We start from the raw sequence: 16,549 nt of genomic DNA on the forward strand, positions 1-16,549 counted from the left end.
ATGGGACAGTCACTGCTGCTCAAATCAGACATCTCCTGTGGGGGGAAAAGGTTGCCCAGGGCTCATGAAGGCTGCTGCCTGTGTCTTCTTACTCTGGCCACAGCTCTGGATGAATGTCTCTGACAGATGATCTTCAATGAAGCCCCCTGTTGCTTACCACTGCTCAGGGTCCCCCATCAAACTCTGCCCCAGTGTTGATGTCCCCGACCTTTTTTTGTAGTAAGAGCAGCTATCTGTCTGTACTTCTGCCCCTACTTAACTATTAGTGCCGTGAAACAAACAAACTGGATTTTCTCCTTAATGTCTGACTCAAATAGGAAAAAAAAAAAATCATTGCTGTTGTTGTTGTTTTGCCTGTCCTGGGGCTTGACTCTAGGCCTGGGCGCTGTCCTTGAGCTTCTTTTGCTCAAGGCTAGCATTCTACCACTGGAGCCACAGCTCTACTTCAGGCTTTGTGGGGGTGGTTAATTGGAGATGAGAATCTCACAGACTTGGGACTGGGAAGGTGGCTCAGTGGTAGAGCGCTTGCCTTGCATGCCTGAGGCCCTGCGTTCGATTCCTCAGCACCACATAAGCAAAAAGAAAAAAGCCGGAAGTGGCACTGTGGCTCAAGTGGTAGAGCACTAGCCTTGAGCTGAAGAGCTGAGGGACAGCGCCCAGGCCCAGAGTTCAAGCCCACGACCGAACTCCCCCCCCCCCCCCCCCGCCAAAAAAAAAGAGAATCTCACAGACTTTCCTGCTCAGCTTGGCTTTGAGCCATGATCCTCAGATCTCAGCCTCCTGAGTAGCTAGGATTACTAGCAAAAGCCACCAGCACCAAGAGCCTTAGTTATTTCTTACAGTGAGTGACTCTCACCTCTTACTAGAGGTGAGATAAAATACAGGATGCTTAATTAAATTTTAAGTTTGCATAAATAATGGATCCTTTTTAGCAAGAAATTGTTTCTAGGTGCTGGGAAGGTGGCTCAGTAGTAGAGTGCTTCCTTGCATGCATGAGGCCCTGGGTTCGATTCCCCAGCACCACATAAGCAGAAAAAGCTGGAAGTGGGGCTGAGGCTCAAGTGGTAGAGCACTAGTCTACAGCTGAAGAGCTGAAGGACAGCGCCCAGGCCCAGAGTTCAGGCCCCATGACCGACAAAAAAAAAGAAAGAAAGAAAAGAAATTGTTTCTATTTGCTACCAACAATCCTGTCCACAAAGTTTCCAGGGTTCAAACCAAGTTCCTGCCAAAACCAAGGCAGCCATCTCAAGCAAAGATACATTTTCTGCTTCTCAGACAAAAACCATTCTGGCTAAAAGCAAGAGTCAGCCTTGGGAAATACATTTTGCCAGAGTCACACTTCAAACCCAGTCTTACAGCTAGTCCAGTGTTTGTCTCTCTAAGGAAAGTGACCTTCTTCATACATTCCTCTGCTGTGAGCCTCCTAGCCCTTGAGGCAGATTCATGCTAGAACCTGACCATCCACAACCATACCACAGAGACTAAAACCCACACTGATTCCCAGGCCCAGAGCCTCCTCATTCATTCATGAAGCCCTTGCCAAGAAGTAACCCCCAACCCTCAGCACAGGTGCCAAGCAAAAGGACCTGCAGGTTTTGTCATTGCAGACTGAACATCATAGGTCAGAAGTGTCCTGTCCATTTCACTGTATAGCCCTCAGAGCTCATTAGACCCAAGCAGCCAGTAGAATACCAGAGAGGGCAAGAGGCATGTCCAATCTCTCATTCAAGTTGACAGAAGAACTGGATAAGGCTCTAAGTCAACTGACCTCATCCTACCCTGCCAAGACCTCTTCCAACCAAAAGAAAGCCCTAGTAAATTAAAACCATACAAGTATACTATTTTTCTCCAGGGTAGCTGGCAACAAAAAAAAAAAATTCTGACACCATCAAGTGATAGAGAGGAAGTGAGAAAATTGTACTCTTTGATTCTGCTGGTGGGAACGTAAATCACTAGAACCATTTTGGGGGAATAATTGGAAATACTAGAAAAATTGGAAGTGAGATGCCCCCACAGAAAATGTCCTGTTAGCCCACAGAGATCCAAGGCTAGGATGAGCACTGCAGAATTGTCTGTTACAGTAAAAAACCAGAAACAATCTAAATATGCCACAAGATGGAAATGAGAAACAAAGTATCATCTATCCCATGATGAAATATCTTCCAGCAGACAGAATGGATGGAACGGAGCTAAATCTATCAACAAGAATAGAAGTCAAAAGTGATCTTATGCAAAAGAGCCAGGTGTAAAGGAATCTGAGTCAGCTTGTAGTCAGGTTGGAAGATAACTTCAGACAAAAAGATGCATATAAAAATAGGTTTCCCTAAAAATTATTTCAAGTGGCACAGTTCATCCGCACCAGTGACGCACATCTGTCATCTCAGCTACTCGGGTGGCTGAGAGGTAAGAATCATGGTTCAAAACCAGCCTGGGCAGACAAATCCATGAGACACTGATCTCTAATTAAGTGCCAAAAGTGGAGGTGTGGCTCAAGTGGTAGAATGCCAACCCTGAGTGAAAACACTAAGCCAAAGTATGAGGCCCTGATTTCAAGCCTCAGGACTGGTGTGCACACGCATGTGCACACACACACACACACACACACAGGCCCAGCTCCTCGTGAAAATCATGATAGTGCTGATAGGGGTGTGAAAGCTATAATTGAAAGGTACCAATCAAGGGCTAATCAACATTATCTGTAATGTTTTGCCATGTTTATTAAATGTGTAATTGAGGTAAATACAGTGAACCGTTCTTAGTTGCCCTCCCTTCCTTAGGCATGTCGACTTTATTACTCTCTTATTTTTTTCTTTTAACTTTTTGAAAAAAATAAAGAGGTTATTCTGAGGTACTGGCCTGTGGAGCCCCCAGAGTGGACGTGACTGGCTGTACGGTGTTTCTGGAATTTCAATAATTCATCACCTGAGCTGAGCCAGAGTATGGAAAGGCTCCATCCTTCAGAGAGTTTCAGGAGAACGCTTCCATCGCAGACTAAAATCCTGCTCTCTCCCACCTCCCTAATAGAGATGACCTTGGGTTTCCACCCTGATAGAGATGACCTTGGGTTTAATGCACTGAGCACCTCTCCCAGTCTACTTTAGGGAGGTGGAAGGGAATTCTCACCTGGTTCAATAATTCATCAGAACCTCAGCAGGGCGAGGTGAAGAGCCTTCCACAAGCATGGATTGTGAGTCAGGTCACACTGTGTGGCTACGCCTGGTGGGTGTGAGGTAAAGTCTCACCTCAAGAGTATCTTCATTCCCTAAAGGCAGAACAAGTTTAACTCCCCCTTGAACCTTAGTCAAGCACAGGGTACTGAAGGCAAGCCGTGTTCTACGCTTCTCTCAAAACCTTTCTGAGCCCCTGCATTCCATCTTTGGGCCTCCAAGATTCGAAGACGGAGTCATTCTCAGGTGGGCAGGAAGAAAGGTGCAGAAAGGTGTACTGGAAGGAGGTGTGGTCCATGCATCCGTGGACAAAGCCCAGAGCTCAGAGTCACCAGCTCTGCTGCGGAAGATTCCAGAAAGAGCTGAAGGATGAGCAAATCTGCCAAGTACACAGCCCGTCATGCTCCACCAAGGGCTCCATAAATGTCCCAAAGAGTGGGGACTTGCCTTATCCTTCAGTGCACAGTCTGTGTACTTAGTGGGTTCTCAGAAATGCACTACCATTGGACCAATAAGCATAGCTCCTGCAGGCTCTGCCAAAAACAATGTCCCATCCAACTGTAGCCTGTAAAACCAGAAGAAAACAGCTAGTGGCATGTCCTGCTCTGATAAGTGAGGCCTGCATTTGTTTACACAGCTAGGTGGGCTTTGGGGACCTCAAACCGCCCTCCCCCCCATATCATACAGCGAATTCAAAAGCAAAGGAGAAGATTCTACAATCTAGTCATGTCCAAAATTCAGCCCTTGCTCAGTAGCCCCCACTTAGGCTGTCCAGGGGCCATTGGGCCCCCATCATAGGCTCCTTGAAGAAACCTAGGACCCCCAAATGGTTCTTAGAGTTATCCCTACCTGTCCCTGAAGGATGGTAAGAAGACATGAGGAAAATAAAGCACACCCACCAAAGTTTAAAACCTAATGGTGCTGGGCTGGGAATGTGGTTTAGTGGTAAAATGCTTGCCTCGCAGGCATAAAGCCTTGGGTTTGCTGCTTCACTACCACATAAGCAGAAAAAAAGCCTGAAGTAGAGCTGTGGCTCAAGTGGTAGAGTGCTAGCTTTGAGCCAAAGAAGCTCAGGGACAGTGCCCAGGTCTTGAGTTCAAGGCAAAAAAAAAAAAATCTAACTGACAGTGCCAAGTATGGCCCATGTGTTTTGAAGTCAGTTAGTGCACTCACTAGTCTACAGCTTACCCCACATGTGAAATGGGGCTACACCTATCCATCTCCCAAGAAAGTGGGAAAGTTAAAAGACACTCAGGCAAAAAAAGATCCCAGCTCCCAGGTGACCACTCACAGTCACTGCCTCTGCTCCTCCCCTCCATCCCAGGGAAATCCTGTGTGAAAATACAACACTTGTTGGGAAGGATGCTTCCTGCACCTTCCCTGTCCCAGCCCATCTTGCTGGGAGTAGCCCTACCACAGCCCTCTTCCTCACAGCTGATTCTTCATGACTCAGGCTTGGGAATAAAGTCAGCAATATCCCACGCAAAGCCTGTGCAGGTGACATTTCCATTCCAGATCATCACGCACATTTCCCATCCACTGCTCAAGAGCCCCAGGCCATTTCTAGCTCCTCATGCTTCACACTTGACAACCCCCGTCCCCCTGCTCCATTTTCCTTAATCCCCTTGCAACCCTGTGGAGGAGGAAACTGACACACAGGCCAAATCAATGGCCCAAGACCACCAATCAGGTAACTGTCAAGCCTGGGATTTGAACCAGGTCTTCCTGGCTCACAAACCTGGACACATGTCAACAACTGCCGTCCTAGGGGGAGGAGGGCAGGAATGAGATCACCACTATGGCTCTTTTGCTCCTGAGCCTATTTGGAATCCTCTAGCCCAGTACTGTCCAACATGATAAGAAATAGCTACAAGCCTCACAAAACTGTTGATACCTGAAATGTGACTCGGGATGGACTGAGGATTTGAACATTTTTATTCACTAAAATTTCAGTCAATAGAAATAAAGCCTCATGAATCCAGTGGCTGCTGTATTTGACAGCAACGCTTCTAGAATGAACAAATCTTAGCATAAAGACATACAGAATCAGATCCTAGTGGCCCATGCCTATAATCCTAGCTACTCACAAACTGAGATCCAAGGGAACTCAGTTTAAAGCTAGCCAAAGGCAGAAAAGCCTGAAAGACTCCATCTCCAAAATAACCAGCAAAGACCAGGGCTGGAGGTATGGCTCAAGTGGCAGACACAATCCAAACAAAGGAGACAAGCAAGCACAAGGCCCTGAGTTCAAGCCCTGGTGTTTAAAAAAAAAAAGGCAGTGGGAATAGGAAGGAGGAAGGGGAAAAAGAAAAGGAGGAAGGGAGAAAAGAAAGGGTAGAAGTGAAAGGGGATAAGAAGAGGAAAGGATTTTTTAAAAAGAGGAAAGGAGGAATATTTGTGTATGTGGGTACACGCATGCATGTGTGCATGTACATGCCAGTCTTGGAGCTTTTACTCAAGGCCTGGGTGCTGTCCCTGAGCTTTTATGCTCAAGGCTTCTAATCTACCACAGCTCCATTTCTGACTTTTTGGTGGTTCATTAGAGAATCACAGAGTTTCCTACCAGGGCTAGCTTTGAACCTCCATCCTCAGATCTCAGCCTCCTGAGTAATTAGGATTACAGGTGTGAGCCAGACATTACACCTGTGATCTAAGTCATTCGGAAGCTGAGGTAGGAGGACTGAAGTTTGAGGTGCCAGCCCTTGTCTGAAGAATGAACTAAAGACAAAAGGACTGCCTCAAGAGGTAGAGCCCGAGGACCTTGGTTCCATCCCCAAGTACCACAGGACTCAAACATTTTTAATTTATTTTCTTCAAAGAGAAAATCCAAATGCTGCCCCCCGTGGCTGGCCCAATTCCAGCCCGATGCTGTGTCCCACATCTGTTTCTGATAAGATCTCAATGCCTGTCCACACTTTGCTGGCAGATGCATCATTTTTTTTAACGCTTTTTTAAAACACCATAAAGAATGATGTCTTCATTTCTTATTCAGTCTCTGAAAGTGAGGCAAGTCAATGAACTCACACATACTCCAGGAACCGACTTCCTTAGACCTCAACAGAAGGTACTTAAGTGCGCAGATGTTTGCTGCTTTTAAAAGGAGGCTTCACTGGGTATGAAAAACACATTCCCCTCTCACTCTTTTTGCTCAATTTGTTTTAAGTTGGTAATGAAATCTGCGAGTCTGGGCTCCCTTTTCTTTAGGAAAAATGGGATTTTGATCCCTTTTCTAAAAATCCACATGCAATGGGATAATGGTAAAATCAGACTCAATAGCACATTTTGTGTTTATTTTTCAGAGCTGTGGTTCAAACACGATGCTGTAGTACTTCTGGGGTCTTTGAGATGGCTGCCACCAGCACAATGACTCAGGTGGATGTAGGCTAATGGCTTGCCTTTGGTAGAATTCTGTCAACATGCTGCTTGTCTAATCGTTTGAAAAAAGTCCTGAAATTGATAACATCTTTGTAGGAAGAGCCCCTCATTCTGTGCCCCTGGGAGACAAGATGTACTAATGGAGTCGCTTTCTCCTAGAGGAAGGAGGCAAAGGAGGGAGAGCCAGTGCTCATTTGCTGAGTTCTTACATAGTCCCCACTGCAGGCAGGCACAGACGTTTGATTAAGTCCTCATCATTCAGGAGCCAGAGTAGCAAGCAGAGAGGATTCAGTTCTGCCTCTGGTTCCCCAGAATAAATAGAAATGAAACATTGGACATCTGTGTTGTATTCATTCCCTTCATGTGTGCACTTTGTAGGGTTCATCTTCAGAACTACAGCACTAGTGGCTCACACCTGTAATCCTAGCCACTCCGAAGGCTGAGATCTGAGGATCAAGGTTTGAAGCCAGTTAACAAGCAAAAAGCCAGAAATGAAGGTGTGGCTCAAATGATACAGCACAGTCATGAACCAAAAAAGCCAAATGAGAACACAATTTCCTGAGTTCAAGCCCCAGCACTGGCATGCACCCATGCATGAATGCACGCACGCACGCACGTGCGCGCGCGCACACACACACACACACACACACACACACACACACACACACAATGCAGCACAAGCAATTAACAACAACAAATGTTCCTGAATCATGCCACACAGAGACAAGACTACTAGTTGACTTTGGGGAAGCAGCTTCTAAGCCCCGCCCCCTCTGCTCTGAGTTCTCAACTGAAAACAGTTCCACTTTCCAGGGTGATGTCTACATTCAGACTTCATGGTCAGGACCAGGAAGGAGCTGGCATTGTGTGGTACAGGCTGGGGATGCTGCAAAGCATACACCAGAGTCCCTCTGCCCACTATAAAGCACCGTGCAGCCCAAATGTCAGTAGGGCTGGGAATAAGAAATCCTGCTACTGACATATGGCTGTGCAGCACTGTGATAATTACATAATTGAGTTCACACCATGCCAGCTGTTTGGCATCCTGCATGAAAGCATGTACTATTTGTCTGATGTGGTCAAGCATGGACTGAATGTTCCTTTCCAAACTCTGTAGAAGAAGAGGTGGCTTCAGATTCAGTGGATGAAGAGACTGAGGTTCAGAGAGGCACCTTGCCTGCCATTGCACAGCAGGAACTGTGGTGCTGAAACCCAAGTCCATGTATGAGGAGTTCTAGCTCTGCTTTTTCTACTGTCTTCCCATTTGAGCTGTGGCTCAAGTGGTAGAACATTAAGAGATAGTGCCTAGGCCCTGAGTTCAAGCCCCAGGACTGCACACATGCGCGTGTGCGCGCACACACACACACACACACACACACACACACACACAGCTTAGAAGAAACGTGAATGTAAGTTGATCAGCTAAACATCAAGTTCCTTTGATATAGAAATAGAGTAGCTTTGGACCTTCTCACCCTAGACCAGTATTTTTTTAAGTAGGGTGACTGGTTCCATTGCATCAGTATAACCTGAGAACTTGATAGCAATGCAGATTCTTGATCCCCACCCCAGACCTGTTGAATCCAAAATCCTGGAGGTAGACCCTAGTCATCTGCATTTCAACAGCTTTTCAGATGATTCTGATGCATGCTCAAATGTGAGATCTATTACCCAAAGCAGTGGCATCCAGAGAAAGTCACACCAGAATAAAAAGCAAAACATAAAGGCCTGTGTCCCCCTGTGTCTTGGAAAGAACTTTGTGTAGATGACTGCAGAAAGTAGCTCACTCCCTCATAGCAGACTGCCTACATCACCATGGCAACATAGATGCTCCAAGGGTCTCGTATTTACGAGAACCTCTTTCCTTAGTCAACTGGGAAGCTGGTCCAGGAAATCCAACTCTCACAACACTTGTCAGCCTTTTGGCTAAGATCAAATGGAGATTCTCATGCCCTTTGTCCCTTCACCTGCCTGAGACAACTGGAACCATCTCTTTGCTTTTTCTGTTTCCATAATGCTAAAGACTTAGCTTTATCTGATCATGCTTCATCCTCTTATATCAGTACAAAGTCCTCCCAGTGCCTGACAAGTGCACATCCAAGGCACTTGGCTTTTGCCCACTGTGGTGAGTTTTATACCCTTAGCGATGCTTCACAAATACCTCCTGGGATCTGCTGCAGTCACTCAGTGGATGGCCACATCAAATAGGTGGCACTGGGTTTATTCTCTGTGAGTGGGGTCATGTCGCATCCTCTCTCATCCTGCCTCCAAGTTGTAGGTATTTGGGGGCCAAGATTCTACTCTCCCATCTCATGAGAATTGGCATGTCATTTCTTCTTGACTCAATGGTGCTGGTGTAGTGGACTTTGGGCTAGAGTGACAGCCCATCCTGGCTCTCCTGAGACTGAACAGTTTCCCCCGGAAGTGGAACTCTGACTAAAATAATAAAAGACTCTAAGACCAGCTCTCAACCACTGCAAAGGGCATATGGAGGACAAATCAGAATCTTACCCCATGGTGAATGGAATAATCCGCCTCTAGGATGGTCTCCCAATACCCTCAACCCCTTGTTTTCGGGCCCATGGATAGTCTCTTTCCTTTGAAGGTGGACAGGGAATGGCAGTGACTCCATTGTAGTAAATAGAATTGAGGAAAGATGGTGGGCTGCCTCTTCTGAAATTAAGTTATAAAAAAGACTTCCATCTTGCTGGCTTTCTTTTGTATGTGCTTTCTCCCTTACTTGCTCTGAGAGAATGTGGTTTACCGTGTTGGGAGATATTTGAGGGACAGGTCCATGTGACAAGGAATTTATGTCTCTAGTCAACTGTTATGGGTCAAATTGTGTTCCCCTAAAAGATATGTCAGAGTCTCACCATTGAGAATATGACCTCATTTGGAAATATGGCTATTGTAGATATGTTTTGGTCAATATGGGGTCTTCACTGGTGACATACCAGTATGACTGTCCCCTCCCCCACCATCCTTCTTTTCCTAATGATTCTTCCAACTTTATTCCCATTCTGCTATACAAGAACAAAGCGATGAGGTCAGAAAATACCAGCCTGGAGCACTCTTTTCTTTCTATCTCGATTTGGTCTCCTTAGAGAATATGTTTCTCTCGCTGGTTATTGGTGGCTTTCCTGTCTCCCCTGGGATGAACAACACTGAGGGGGTTTTTGGAATGTGGAACATGTTAAACACAATGGAAATCCCGAGTAAACTGGAATGGATTGTCACTCTAGGTGAGATGCCATATTTTTTCCACTAGGAGCTGCTTAGAAAACAAGGACAACAGCCAAATATTTGCCCAGGAAGGAAGGTTTTTGCCTGCTCCATCCCTGCAGGTTCTTCTGAACTTTCCATCTCAATTAGCTACTGTTAATTAACAATATATGGCTAATTATTGACCAGAACTAATTGCAATACATATTTTATTAAATCTTGAACAAAAGGTTGGCTTCAATTACCCAAGTGTGAAAATTTGATTATGGTGGTTTGCACAACAGACCCACGGTTACCACCACCAATTAGCAAGCTCGTGCCCCAAAAGCCCTCATTAATACAGACATTCATGACATATAAACAGAAATAAGAAAGCCATGGCACCATTCTTCTAAATTCCACAAGACAAGCAAGAGAACAGACCCAATTTATGTAGGATCGTAAAAGCAATCATCACACATTACGATGAAAAACCCAACCACACTTGCAACATGTTTGTTTGCCAAGTGTACAGTCCCATGTGAAGAGAAATGCTTTGCATGAAAATGCTGTCATCACTTACAAATAACTGGGACTTAATGAATGAATTCTGACCACAGTTGCTGAATGATAAAGCTGAAAACTTCCTTAGAACTGATTCTCTGTGGAGAGGAAGTTCAGAAAAGTGAAGTGACTTGCCCACAGGTCACAGCTACAAAGGAAGAACAAAAACTTTATGGTAAACCATGGCTTCTCAACTTTCCCAATCCTGACACTTTGGGTTGGCAAAGTCTTTGTTGTGTGTGTTAAGCTAACCTACCCAACAGCATGGCATCATACCAACCCCATTCAGAACAGTGGGGGGAAAAAATCTCCAACAAGGTGCCATGGCTTATGCCTGTAATTCTAGCTTCTCAGGAGGCTAAGAACTGAGGATCATGGTTCAAAGCCAGCTCAGACAGAAAAGTCCAAAAGACTCTGATCTCCAATTAACAAGCAAAAAAGCTGCAAGTACATAAGGTTGCAGAGCTTCTGCAGGGCAAATGACATAGCTAGCAAGATCAATAGAAAGCCCACGGATTGGGAGAAGATCTTTACTAGCCATACAATGGACAAGGGTCTCATATCTAAAATATACTTGGAACTCAAAAAATTAAACCCCTCAACAACAAATCCTCAAAGAAACAACTGCCCAATAAATAAGTGGGCGAAAGACTTAAAGAGAAGCTTCTCTGAAGAAGAAAGAAGGATGGCCAATAGACACATGAAGAAATGTTCAACATCCCTAGCCATAAAAGAAATGCAAATCAAAACAACATTGAGATATCACCTCACTCCAGTTAGAACAGCAAAAATCAAGAACTCTAACAACAACAGATGCTGGAGGGGATGTGGACAGAAGGAACCTTACTTCATTGTTGGTGGGAATGTAAACTTGTTCAACCACTTTGGAAAGCAGTATGGAGGTTCCTCAAAAGACTTCACATAGAACTCCCCTATGACCCAACAATCCCACTTTTGGGCATTTACCCTAATGTTTACAAAAAAGACCACACTAAAGCTACCAGCACAACTATGTTTATTGCAGCATTATTTACCATAGCTAAGATATGGAACCAACCCAGATGCCCCTCAGTAGATGAATGGATCAAGAAAATGTGGTATATATACACAATGGAATTCTATGCCTCCATCAGAAAGAATGACATTGCCCCATTTGTTAGGAAATGGAAAGGCTTGGAAAAAATTATATTAAGTGAAGTAAGCCAGGCCCAAAGAAACATAGGTCCCATGGTTTCCCTTATTTGCAATATCTAGTATAGGTATGAGTCAAGCGGAAAAGGTCAGATAATGTGATGTTAGGAAAACGAACCCTTAAATATGTATTTTAATGTTTTTGTTTCTTTCATGCATGTGTTTCTAACGCATTTATAAGATTATTTCTTTGTTGCTTTGTATGTCCCTCCCCCACAGTATAACCCCAGCTTTCACTATATTTGATGTCAGTATAACATGTGGAGGAGATGGGGACAAACAAGTCGTTTAAGGATTCAGGTGGACCTGTTGCAACAATGAGAAGTACAAAATGTCATGTCAAAACCAGCTTTACAATGTCGGTATGGGGGGGGGGGGGAGGGGGGGTATGATTGGGTGGGGGGGAGGGGGGAGGCTGGGAAGGGAGGTGAAGGGTAAACAAAGGAGGAGGCTGCAATGCTTGGTAAGAAATGTATGCATTATCCTGCCCATGTAATTGTAACCCCTCTGTACAGTATGTTCTCAAATAAAATAAAATAAAATTAAAAAAAAAAAAAGCTGCAAGTAGAGGCATAGTTCAAATGATAAAGTGTCAGCCATAAGCAAAAAAAAAAAAAAAAAAAAGATGATCAACACATGGGCCCAAAGGTTATTTCTTGAATCTCCCCATCTAACCCAGCAACAATACCTTGAACGAATGGCAAGATTCTACATGAGAAGGAGGAAATGCAACTATCTTAAGACAAAGGGGTTACAAGTTACTAAAATATAGAAATTAATTAACAAAGTGATACAGAAATTTTGGAGAAAATGGGAAAATATGTATTAGAATGGCTATGCCTCAAGACTCTTTCTGAATCAAATTCACTCTCTCTAACTCACCTTTTCATCCACAACAACAGAAAGTACATTCAGTAGAAACAGCATCAATGCTTTTTGGATGGATGGATGGATGGATGGATGGATGGATGGATGGATGGATGGATGGATGGATGGATGGGTGGGTGGATGGGTGGGTGGGTGGGTGGGTGGGTGGGTGGGTGGGTAGATGGGTGGGTGGATGGATGGATGGATGGATGGATGGATGGATGGATGGATGGATGGGTGAGTGGATGGATGGATGGATGGATGATCAATGAGAGCATAGTAGCTCCTTGAATGCAAAATTAAGGAAGAGGAATGACCCAGGAGACCAGAGCCTGCCTAGAAGCTGAGTGCTGTATGACTCTGACTTGCCCTTCTCCTCTCTCACTCTGTGTCCCCACCTACACAAATACAGGTCTGCCCTAGCGCTTCTTCTCTGTGATTCCTTCCATATCCCAACTCTGAGGAACTTCGTGAAGCTGGGATGGTCGAGCTGTCAGAGCAGAGCTGTGTTCCCTGGCCTCTACAGAGCAGGGCTCACTGCCCATCTGCGGGTCCTGTTTGCAGAGTGCCAGCAGGATGGGCGGGCAGTTGGGAGGTTTCCAACTTCGCTGAGAACATCACTGCAGATGCTTCTGAAAAGGGTGAGATGTGGGCCTGGAGGCAAGTGAGAAATTTGGAGCCTTGCCACTTGGTCCTGTCCCCATGTTCACCACACAGGCACTCCCCTCGCACCCCCACCCTGGCAGGGCTGAAAACTCCCCCACAGGCCTGGGGAGAGAGCAGAGCCTCATCCAACAGGATGCCCTCCCCCGACCACAACGCCCCTCCCGGAACCAGTGTCAAAAGACGAATTCCAGGAAGCTTTCCAGTGATGGCAGTGGCGAAATGCTTCCACTCTATTCTGTGTGGATGAGCACCGCCACCTTTAACCCTATCTCCAGCCTTGTTTTAGTCCATTCGGATCCTTCCTGTCCAGGGCACCTTCAAGTCTCTTTTACAGAGACATTCCTCAGCCTGCAAGTAGATAGATACACACGTATCCAAGTGAGGGAATCTCAAATCTATGGCCCCAAGCCCTCTCCAACCCAGCCAGGATGTCCTGCTATAATCTCTTAACAAATCATTGTCTCTGACTGAGCACTAGCTATGTCCCCAGAGTTATACTAGAATTCACTCGTGTAACCCTCACCATAGCCCCAAGAATGGTTCAGGGGCTGGGAATGTGGGCTTAGTTGTAGAGTGTTTGCCTAGCATGCATCGAAGCTCTGGGTTCAATTCCTCAGTAATACATAAACAGAAAAAGCCAGAAGTGGAACTGTGGCTCAAGTGGTAGAGTGCTAGCCTTAAACAAAAGAAGCTCAGAGACAGTACCCAGGCCAAGTTCAAGCCCCAGGACTGGCACAAAAAAAAGAATGGTTCAGATCTTAGACAAACACTCTTCACCCTGGACACAACAGCCAGACGTATATGTGTACCCTGGCTGCAGCCTCAGGGCACCATTTGCAGACCTGGTCCTCTGCCTCACATCTGCCTCCATCCTCAGTACTCCATGGAACACTCCACACTCTGCTTATGTTCATCTCCTCCACCAAGACCCCTTCGCCCCCTACCTGCTAAGATAGAACTAACTGCCCAAGAGAGCGACTTCATAAGGCTTGCTCGATATCAACCATCTCTCAAAGGAAAATATGTAAGTGGCACAATCACTGACCATTGCTATCCTTATTTCCCTTATTTTTTTTTTTTTTGGTCGGTTGTGGGGATTGAGCTCTGGCCCTGGGCACTGTCCCTGAGCTCTTTTGCTCAAGGGTAGTGCTCTATCACTTTGAGTCACAAGGCCATTTTCAGTTTTTTGTGTGGTTAATTGAAGGTAAGAGTCTCACAGGGACTCTTCTGCCCAGGCTGACTTTGAATTGTGATCCTCAGCTCTCAGCCTCCATAGTAGTTAGGATTACAGGTGTGAGCCACCGGCACCTGGCTCCAATCTTCTTTTTTTTTTTGGTTGGTCGTGGAGCTTGAACTCTGGGCCTGCGCGCTGTCCCTCAGCTCTTCAGCTCAAGGTAGCATTCTACCACTTGAGCCACAGTGCCTCTTCTGGCTTTTTCTGCTTATGTGGTGCTGAGAAATGGAACTTAGGGCCTCATGCATGTGAGGCAAGCACTCTACCACTGAACCACCTTCCCAGCCTTCCAATCTTATTTCTATGGACTCTCTTTCCAGGTGACCTAAAGGTCTGGTCTAGATTCAATTGTAGAATTTGGAAATAGAAAATCAGATCTTTTCTAGTAAATTCACCATTATTCCTGTGGACCCTGAAGAACTTTTTTCCCTTGACTCAGAGTCTCACTATGTTGCCCAAACTGGCCTTGAATTCCTGAACTCAAGTAATTCTCCTGCTCTTACCTCCCAAGTGAGCACTTCTATGTTAACTTTTTAAGCTTTAAGAAATCTTTCAGAGACAATGAACCTTTAAAGTACAGTAAGAGGTGAGCTGGGAGTATAACTCAATGGTAGAACTCTGGCCCCGCATGTGGAAGACCCTAGATTTGATGCCCAGCAACACACACGTGTGCACATGTGCATGTATACATACACACATACACACACACACACACACACACACACACACACACACACATACACAGAGCACACTAAGAAGCCATCAGTATAAAACCTTGATAATAATGTTAAAATGACACTAGTCCTTTGGGCATTGCAAATAGCCTTGACATAATTCTTATGTGGAAAGGGCAACTGTAACCCCTTTGTACATCACCTTTATAATAACAAGAAAAAAATAAGCTGGGTGCCAGTGGTTCATGCTCATAATCCTAGCTACTCAGAAGGCTGAGATCTGAGGATCGTGGTTCAAAGCCAGCCTGGGCAGGAAACTCAGTGAGACGTGTATCTCCAATTAACTACCAGAAAGCCAGACGTTGTGCTGTGGCTCAAGTGGTAGAGTGCTCGCCTGGAGCTAAAGAGCTTAGGGACAGTGCCCAGGTCTGTTCAAGAGTTCAAGGCCCACAACCAACCAAAAAAAAGAAAAGCTAAACAAAAGTACTGCACTCTTTTTGCGAGGGGGTGGCAGTCATGGGGCTCAAACTCAGGACCTGAGTACTGTTCTTGAGCTCTTTTACTCAAGACTAGTGCTCTACCACAGCGCCACTTCTGGCTTTTTCTTTTTATGTGGTACTGAGGAATTGAACCCAGGGCTTCATGAATGCTAGGCAAGCACTCTACCACTAAGCCACATTCCCAGCCCCAAGAAATGTACTCTTTACCAGATTAATGCAACTGTATATCACTACTATAATAATAAAAAATTAAAAATTAGCTCTCGCTGCTCTCTCTCTGCTCTCTCTCTCTGCTCTTGTCTAGGTCTTCTCAAGCTCTTTTCTCTCTCTTTCCTCTCTCTTTCCCAGCTCTCTTTCTTTCCTAGGCCTTTCCCAGCTGCGTGGAGTGCCAACCTTGCCTGGTCCCAGCAGGTCTACTGAATAAGCCTACCCCTTACCTGAATACCACCTGCTGGTGCTGTTCTTACTCGGCTACCTCTTTTTAAAAACCTAACCTAAATGGTGCCGTGACTCGGATAAAGGGCTTAAAGTCAGGATAGCTGGGATTTCTCTCTGGATTTTTTTCCCTCTTTTTTCTTTTTTTTGTTTGTTCTTCCCTTTTTGCTCTGAGGAATACCCACAGTTCTGACGGCCTTTTGCGAACCAGTCTGTCTGCGGCGGACACAGCGCATCGATACCATTGCTGCCTTCACATCCACGTCCACACCACTTCTCTACTCTGGTGAGTGAAGCTACTCTCTACGGTTCTCTGTTGCTCTCTCTAGAGGGCTCTGGGGGAAGTCGGGACACCGCTTCTGCCTGGTCAGCTCTCCTTCACTCACCACACTGACTCTCCTACACATTTAATGGGGTGCTGCGAGTCACACCTGAGCCGTGAAACCCCTTTGAAATGTCTCCTGTGCTCCCTGGAAAGCGCCTCATTTTATGCCATTCTCAGATGTACAGTTTTTGCTATTGCAATGGTAAATGGTCAGAAGCCTGTTTAATTTCAGGCTCTCTTTGCTCTCTCTCTGCCATTCATGCCCAACTTTCCCTATCTCTTCCTTTCTCTTTTCTACATTTTGGCTTGTGCCCTGAAGAGTGCGATGCAGGCTGGGTCCCGGGGACCCC

The sequence above is a fragment of the Dipodomys spectabilis genome, unplaced genomic scaffold (genome assembly GCF_019054845.1).
Source record: "Dipodomys spectabilis isolate Male_0828 unplaced genomic scaffold, ASM1905484v1 ptg000175l, whole genome shotgun sequence".
Classification (NCBI taxonomy): Eukaryota; Metazoa; Chordata; class Mammalia; order Rodentia; family Heteromyidae; genus Dipodomys; species Dipodomys spectabilis.